This window comes from Pinus tabuliformis, chromosome 1_1 (genome assembly GCF_031772625.1).
Source record: "Pinus tabuliformis cultivar Carrire ecotype Pingquan chromosome 1_1, CPIR1, whole genome shotgun sequence".
Lineage (NCBI taxonomy): Eukaryota > Viridiplantae > Streptophyta > Pinopsida > Pinales > Pinaceae > Pinus > Pinus tabuliformis.
Window position 1 is genome coordinate 4820651 of NC_142297.1, and position 9044 is coordinate 4829694.

Below are 9044 nucleotides of genomic sequence, written 5' to 3' on the forward strand. Positions count from 1 at the left end.
CCAATTCTCCCATAAGATTGATAGTAGTTTTGAATTCAAAATCTTCTTTCTTTTCTATGCTTTCTATTCGAACAAAAGATTCTCTAACGAATCCTTTCAAAGTAGAAACAAAATAATTTACATTGTTCAGATTATTATTTACATCCTTTACAACAACATGTAAGGAATCAAAATAGTGTTTATGGTCCTGGGATTTGATCATATTCATTTCTAAACCTTTAAGAGCAGTATTTGTCTAATTTATCTACTCACTGGCTTTCTGTATTCTTTCATCAATGCCTAGTGCCGATTCATCTGTGGGGACCAAAAGAATAGCTCTTGCTGCATTACTAGACTCACCTAACAATATTCCTTATAAAGGCGGAAAAGTGGTGGTAGTGTCTATCTTGGTGCCATCATGGCTGGTCCATGAATGTTTTTGTGCAAAAGATACCTCTACGTCTGCCATGTGAACTTCTTTCATTTCTTCCATTTCTTTCCAACTGTAAAAAGAAATCCAGGAATATGTATCTTCCATATACTGCTTCCATTGTAAAGATAGAATTCTTTTCTTAGCACCTGGTGTGCTCATATCAAATGATTTTGATGCAGGATGAGTGTATAAATCCCAATTTAACATTCTTTTCATCCATTCGGGGTCAATTTTATATTTTGGACATCCATCCATTAATGAGAAGAACTTATACATTTCTAGAATAGAAGGCTTTTTACAGTCTTCAAGGATATGGTTTTCAAATCTGGATTGCAGAATTAAACTATCAAGTCATTCAATATATCCCAATCCATATCTAGGCATTCCTGGAGGACGCATTTTACTGAACATTTTAGTAAGCCTTGGGTCTTCGTTTTCCAGAGAAGGAAGTTCATGGATCATCATGATGGTGTCATGAGGAAAAGGAATGTCAGAACATTTGGGATTTGGGCATGAATTAGCAATAGTGGTTGGTGGAGCTTCTCCTGTGGCTGGATTATGATTTTTATGGAGGACTAAATCTGCAAGTGTTTTTAAGCAGACTACTGAACAACATCCAGGACATTTAACTTCGAGATCAGAGAAATGAAAAATTTGTGCTAGTTCAAATAAAGTGGCATGTAAACAATTTGGATATGAATTATATATAGATGTAGAAGTAGAAGGTTGACAAAGGTCAAGACTTGACTTTGGTTGAATGGCATGGAAAGCTTTTTTTATTTTTTGATGGTCAATAATTGATCTTTGAGGAAAAGACAGGGTAGCTGAAAAAGATCCTTCTTTGATTTGTGTAGTCGTAATATTTTGGATTTTAGGCGACTAAGGGAGATCTATGACCCAATTTTCAGGAAAACTCAAGTCTTCCCATCTAATTGTTTGATGCTCTATTTTCTGGTTATGAGCATCAGTAATTACAAGAGTGGTTGATTTGGATTCTTGGCTAGGAGTATGTTGTACTACCGGATACAATGTGTTTGTGTGTCTAAAACACCCTCTAGTATGAATTGCAATATTTGTTCTTTTTCTCTTCATATCAAAACTAGTTGTTTTGATTTGCAATTGTAGGATATCCTTTATACATTCATCGAACACATAGACAAAAAAATTCGGATGACAATCAAACAAAACAGGGCCGTTTGACAAGGGAGCAACAATGCCTCTGATTAATGAATCTGTATATATGTTATGTGTGAGATCCCTAATAGTGGCCAACACATATGTATTTAACCCTTTGTGGGTGAGGGCACTCATGCCGATTCTTATACAACCAAGGTGCAAATATTGGGTGCCATGTCTTCTAGCTTCTTCCTGTAGCTTCTTTGGGTCTAAGAGGGAAATAGTCTGAATAGACTCAACATTTTCTTGAATTTGAGACACACATTCTCTTACAGTTACTCTAGGGGCTACCTTAAGATGAAAGATAGATAGATCTGAATATAAAGTGGATGGATTTATAGATGGTAAAGCCCATCGGGCTGAAGGCTGACTTTCAACTATTTCTAATTCTGCAGAGTTAAATTCTCTAGAAGATGTAGATTGAAAAAGATTTTCCATATTAAAGTTGTTGTCTTTTGCCTCCTGTTGAAGTTCTATAAATGAAACAGATTTTCTTTCTAAATCCATTTTATCAAAAACATTTTAAGGATAAATACCTGATAGAACCAAAGTTATGGCTCTGATACCAATTTTTTGCAGGGACTTCCTCCTCAGAGTTCTCGAAGCTTGCTGATTCAAAATCTCATTTCTTCTATTGTGTTTGCAGGAGCTTCCTCCTCAACGTTCTCGAAGCTTGCTTATTCAAATTCTCCTTTCTTTTGCCATGATACACAAACCCATACACGAACCACTTTCTCATCACGTATTAATGCTCTTCAACAGCCTCCTTGTCTCAGCGAGCGGACGTCCCTAGACACTCGGCGAACCTCCGACAAACCTCTCCTCTCATAGAATATGAAGATTTTTACTCAAAAACAACTTAATACTCATAAAGAAAAAGTATTACTTAGAGTTATGACACAGATGGGTATATCAAATCTAGAAATATTTCTTTCTATTGATTTCAGAAGATGGTTACAATTTTGAAAATCTTCAATTTTTTCAATCCAGAGATTGACTGTGGGGGCATTTACCAATTATATCATCTGTTAAGCATAATTTTTGCAGATGATATTTGGAGGCTTCCTGGCCTGACACAGACTCTGTCTTTGAAGAAAATATAAAGATTTAAAGACTCTACCTATAGAGTTTAGCCACTTCAGGTTCTCACCAAGGTTTTTAGGCCTTGATGTGCAGGCTTCCAAACTTTACTCTAAAGAGATCTTGCTCCGCGATTCAAGTAGATCAAATAGAGTGTTCACAGATGCAGAGTAGGGGGATAGCTCTCAGACTCAAAACACACAAAGCTAGAAATTTCTCTAAGACTCAAACTCAACTCTCTCCAAACTCAAATGCCCAAACAAGCCCTACTCCTCTCCTTATATAGGATGAGAAGGGGACGAATTTCCGACAACTTGTGTTTTGTACAATGAATCCAAGATGTGGATCAAATCACACCATAAGTCGGAGAAGTGCTCCGAGTCTCGGAATAGTACAGGACAGCTATACAAAGTGGAGATTTAAGGGAATCCCACAAAACTATAATTTCTTTATACATATATGGGAGATTTTTGTCGGGAATCTCAATAAAAAACCCATTCTTTGTCATAGTCAAGAGACAAGACTTTATTGTACATTGTGGATGCTTTATATCAGGAGCCCACGTGAACCTCTGAATATTTAATCATGTCCCTAGTGCATTTGTTTTAGGGAATCTTCCAAGTGTTGGATGATCATATGCTCTACAGGTGTCCAAATCCTTTGAGTAAATTCTTCTAACAATCATTGGTTTTCCCAAGACAATCTAATGCTTGATTTTGGTTAACACAATCCACTTAAAGTTTCCACTCATAAAGGTCTTCAATATCCAATCATCTGAGTATGAATTTAGGCTTGCTATGGTTTTACAAGGATAATGGAAACAATCATGAGAATTTTGAGCACATGTCATGCAATCTCTTTGAGTATAATTTTCAAAATATTTGGGATCCATAGCAGTCTTGTTGACTCCGAACCACATCCACCAAGTTTTTAGCCATTCTGGTTGCCATAAAAGTTGATTTACAAATGTTGGCCCAAATTTTAAAATGGTGTAGTGGATTTATGTTTTCTCATCTTGGCATAAAAGTTCCCACCATAGATTAATGTAGCCTTTGAAATTGTAGATGGGGTCTGAAATAATATTTCTGGATCTTTCTGTGGCCACATGTATTTTGAGAAATGGTTTGGGTCTCGTGTCTTGTTTATAGTGTAATTTTTATGATAGACCTTTTTCCTATCACTTCCTTCGGTCCAAATTACACTTATATCTTTGAAGCTTTCATATAAAGCTTCTTCTACAAGATTCGTTGCTAATATTGATAAAATCATGAATTAGACAAATAAAAGTATATTAAAGAAAGAAACTGAAATCTTAGGGGTGACATATGGTTATAATACAAAAGAAAATGAAATCTCAATCAAAAGATATGTTTATAATAAAACAAGCTATAATAATGTTTTGTTAGATTAAATGTTGTTGGATAATTTGTGAAAATATTTTATTTTAATTTATAAAGAAAATTTAAATTAAAAATAGAGGTATGGAATTTGGGTTAAAGTTTTGGTATTATATAAAAAAATTATATTCCATGAAAACTTATTGTTGGGCGCGGGATCCCCCAAGGCAAGTTTCGGGGCTTAAAACCTAGATTTTGACCAAATCCGATGTAAAGACTCTGCCTTTTGTGGGTGCAGAGCGCGAATATCGTAAATGAGTCATAGGGTTGTTCGCCCTCATTTTTGTAATGTAATGTCATCTTTAGAAATCTACCCATGGTCCGCGGACCATGGGATTGTATAAATAGAGTGGGGCTCTAAGTTGTAAATCACCGAAGTAAGTCAGTAAGATCTAATGATGGAATAGAAGAAGATCTAAGTGTAGAGACAAGTCTTTGGCTTGTAGAGTAGGAGAAGGTTTTGCAGTTGAGTGCGCAAAGGCCTAGTAGTTCACAGATGAGTGCGCGGACCCCTGCAACTGAGTGTGCAGGGCGAGTCGAGTCTGTAACCTTTGAAAAAGTAATAAAGAGAAGCTTTACATCATTTCTATGTATCTTTTTCCTATTTTGTGCATTGAATGTATTGGATATAAATTGCATTTCTATTGTTTATATGATGTGCGAACTTATATGAATGTGTTGATAAAGTGAATATAAGATAAAGTATCTATTTACGCAAAGATAACTAACTCTTATAAGAAGATAAGTAAGATACACCGTGTAACTTGGGGAAGTAGCACAAATCATTGCTTTAACAGTGTGAAAGCACCTCAACCCCTGGTTAGGGCTGAGTGAAGGCAATTATAATAGATCGCGAAGGCCTCACAGGTCAGGATAGTGCATGAAGTAACCTGTGCGAAGGTATTTACAGTTGGACTAAACCGACCCCTCAGACATCTCGAGGGTGCGGAAACTTGGTTCTAGCATCCCCCCATACTGCTTCAGGTGAGACCTCAGTCCGCGCTCTGCGGGATATTGCCGAAAGGGCTAGTAGTACAGGGATTTGTTTGGCTAATTAACTTTGAACATGGGCTAGGCCCCCTCAAGCCAACAGATGGTTCCGTTGTTGGGACCGGAATCTGCATAGAGATGTCTGATGTCGTATCATTGGAATCCAACTAAGAAGGAAATTCAAGGTTGGTTGGACAGAAGAATTCACAAGTTTGCAGTGCAGGAGAACAGGAATCCGCGACTGACAAAAGAAGAGTGGTTAAACTACTACATGTACACAGAGATCCACAAAATATTTTTCGCATCTTTCCCTACTGAGTTGTATGAGTGGATCGCAAAGTTGGTAGATAACCAAGTGTTGAGGGCCCCGAAATCGGGTCAACAACAAGGGGGATACCCACCCAGTCGGGAACCTGGTTGGCGGCTCCTTGCCCGTTTGGTGTAGCGGGTCCGATTGGGGATGATGGGACCAGCTTCCCAATCTAAAAGATGTGTGTGTGTGTGTGTAGATTTTGAAGATACTAATCTAAAGGTAATTTTAAACTAATTTAATTCTAGACTCTAAACTGACTCTATGCTACTGTAATCTAACAAAAACAGCACATCTAATCTATACTAACCCGGGGTAAAATTCTTTCATTATGCGATCTAAAAAGATTTCATACAACAACTGGTAATAAAGATCATTCAGCTATCATAAGAATATAAATCAATTAAGATGAACCATTCTGCATAAGAAGTTAGGCACAACAGTTGTGAACAGCATATCGCATAATCAGTTATTCATATGTTAAGCACAAACAAATGATTCCACCGTACAAAAGTGCCAAATGGTAATCCAGACATTCATACATTAACATATAAACAAATCAGCTGTATATCACTCTAAGAATATGAGCAGAAATTAATCAAGAGATAAAAGTACCATTTATGACCGATTTCACTCACAAACTTCAAGCAATAATGATTTATCTCTACTTACTTCTAACATCTACTAAGAGTACAGAAGTGCAACATCAGTAGCAGACATTAAAATGCAAACATAAATAAATCTCGATCCATCCATTCATCAAAAACCCCCTCCGAGGGTGCAAAAGTGCATGTTCTGAGGACAAGTTTTTTGACAAATTTCCGGACCCTTCTCCAAATGCCATGAGAAGGGTTAAATACTACTAACTAACTAATCTTAATTACACAAATTTAGGGAACGGCTTCAAATGACCGCCCTTTCACTAAAGCAAATTTATTTCTAAAAATTGAATCTAATTTCTAACCGTTTCTGTATCTGCTCCTTAGTGTTGTAAGCAATGTGAGGTTCGCCTGGAAAGAGTCGGCTGGTTGTCTTTTCCTTTTGCTCGGGCGATGAAAGTAGAAATAACAAAAGCTGGCACCTCTTTCTGACAACCTAGAAGATATTTTTGAAAATCTTCCTCTGGCTGGGTGTTTTTTGCTGTGTGTATACTTAGTATAACCCAGATTTCTTTCAAACTGATTGTGTTGTTGCTATTTCGGTTTCCGGCCGTGTGAATGACTCAATGAGTTAGGGATTTCGTTGCCTGAACAATCTTACGTATTGAAAATTGCTTCCAGGCTTTTCTGAAGCATCATCCCTTTTCATCGTTTTTCTTTTTTGCTTTACCCAATCTGAGCTTCAGGATCTTTTGCAAACATGCTGCTTTTGTGCGCCTTTGACTCTGAGTCTTGGATAGTCTATTTTCATCAGTGTCTGTGGAGTGATACTATGGACTCCGCAGCTCTACTGCATGCGGCATTCATTCGCGAAGACATCTCCTCTCTGTTCTTCAAGTATTGGCGTTCTCCCTTTTCCTTAGATGTTTCCTGCATATAGATTTATATCAGTTACTGCCTTACAGCTTACGCAAAGGAAAAGAGATATGACGAAAAGATTGACATGAAAGCTTTAAACTCTAATGAATGCATAATCATGACACTCATAAGGACTTGACTCTTCGAAAAACGCAACATGATCATCTTTGGATACTCAGGCGTGCAATCATTAATTTGCCTTAAGGTGCGCGCTCGATTTTGGGTTTACAGATCATGCCGAAGAAACTTTGCGATGAGTGGTTTCTGCGATTCGTATCGCAGCAATTAATAGTCTCATTCGTCGCAGATCGCAAATCGCAAAATCGCAGTTTGTAGGATCGCAGATCGCAGATCGCAATATCGCAATTTTCATTTGTTCGTTGTGTGCTGCTTTTGCGACGTTTGCGATATGCGACGTCGTATATCGGCCGTCGGTGATTCCTTTTTATTTTCTTTTAAGGGCGCTTTCAAAATATGCGATGCGATGAATTTCGCATCGCTTCTTTGCAGCTTATTTATGCGCATAGGAAAACTCTTCACTCTCTCTTTGCGATGCGATATAGCTTTTAGGGAGTTAAATACAAAAATTTGGATAAAAATATTTTTGGGATTTTTTGTTAAGGGTCCCCCTTTGCTTGATGTTATTGCTAATACTAAACAAAGAGGGGGGTTGTTGGTGACCACAACAATGGCGATTCACTGTGAAGAACTAGTTATCTCTGCTTTTCTATTGACATTTCCACTTCCGAAACAGAAAAGTTTTCATATGTCTAAATTTTGTTATGGACAGATAGAGTAGATTACCCCTCATCCTGTCAATGATACTTTGTTTCAATCCCTTCTTTTATTCCAATTGTCTGCTTCCTTTAGGCTTAGTTCTTGCATTCATACCAGACATTACTCGGTCCTTTTTTAAAAGATAAAATAAGGTCTTCTCTGCGTGCTGGCTTTAAAATATGCTCATTTGTCGCAGGTGTAGAGCATTGGGAAGGTATGTTTTAATAAATAATTTAGTGATGTTTTAAGCAATAGTTGTAATCTTTTCTTTATTATAAAGTAGGGAAAACGCAATAAGAACGAGTCCAAAATGATCCAATCACTAATAGTTGTCTTCTCTACGCAGGGAAAGGTAAAAGCAGGAAAGCGTAACGCAAAACGAGAATTTGATGAGAAGATAACGGCTGTCCCTCCAATTCTAAATAAGGTTCAGACCAGGTCGAGTAAATCAAGGAAGATCAGTCCGGAACAAGACGAAGGACTGCCAGTTCGGAAATACAGGCCGAGTAAAGGAAGGCGTTAACAGTTTAGCAGATCACTCAGGATCTTTGATCCTGAGGGATCGCTACGTTCAATTGTTTTGTCGTCTGGAGAACTCCGTCGTTGATTGTATAAAAGGGGGGCAGCGTTGGAAATTAGGGGGAGATATATATTTTTGTATCTTTAACTTTCTGTTCACGGATTTTACTGTCAGTTGAACTCAGACTATTGAGTCTATCTGAAACTTAGTACTCTCATTGATGAGTTAATATAATATCTTTGGTGTTAATTTCTCCCTGCGTCTGAAGTAGTTTACGGCAGTGCGCCATTGGAAGCTTCGGGCCCGGCTCCAACGGACACTGGCTGATTGTACCATTACAACTCTGCTTTGTGTGGTTTGTTTCTTATAATCTGTTATGATTGCATGTCGTCTCATACTTATTCATCTGTAGCTTTCCTGTTATAAATCTCTGTAACAAGTTCATATCATACTTTCAGGATTCTTCGCATACTGTTGATCTGAGTTGTTTGCATCAATTACAGAATTCATAAGTAGAATATTTCAGCTACAGGTGATTGGAGTAATGGACTATTGGTGATTATTGCAGATCGTGTATATATGATTGACGTTTCCTGTCTTTAATGATTTGTTGTTCCATTTGATATGTATATGATTGACGTTTCCTGTCTTTAATAATTTGCTGTTCCATTTGATTAAGCTGCAAACTTGTATAAACGATTGCTTTCCCTTTGTATGTAAGTGTGTGCCAAGGATTGGAAGTGTTGACCTCGCGAGACTTAGTTTCTTTATTGTCGTTCCATTTACTGCCGTTCCTTTTATTGCTGTTCCATTTCTGAAGTTGCTGTTCCATTCTGTTTTCTTGCTGTTCCTTTCGCTTGCATTT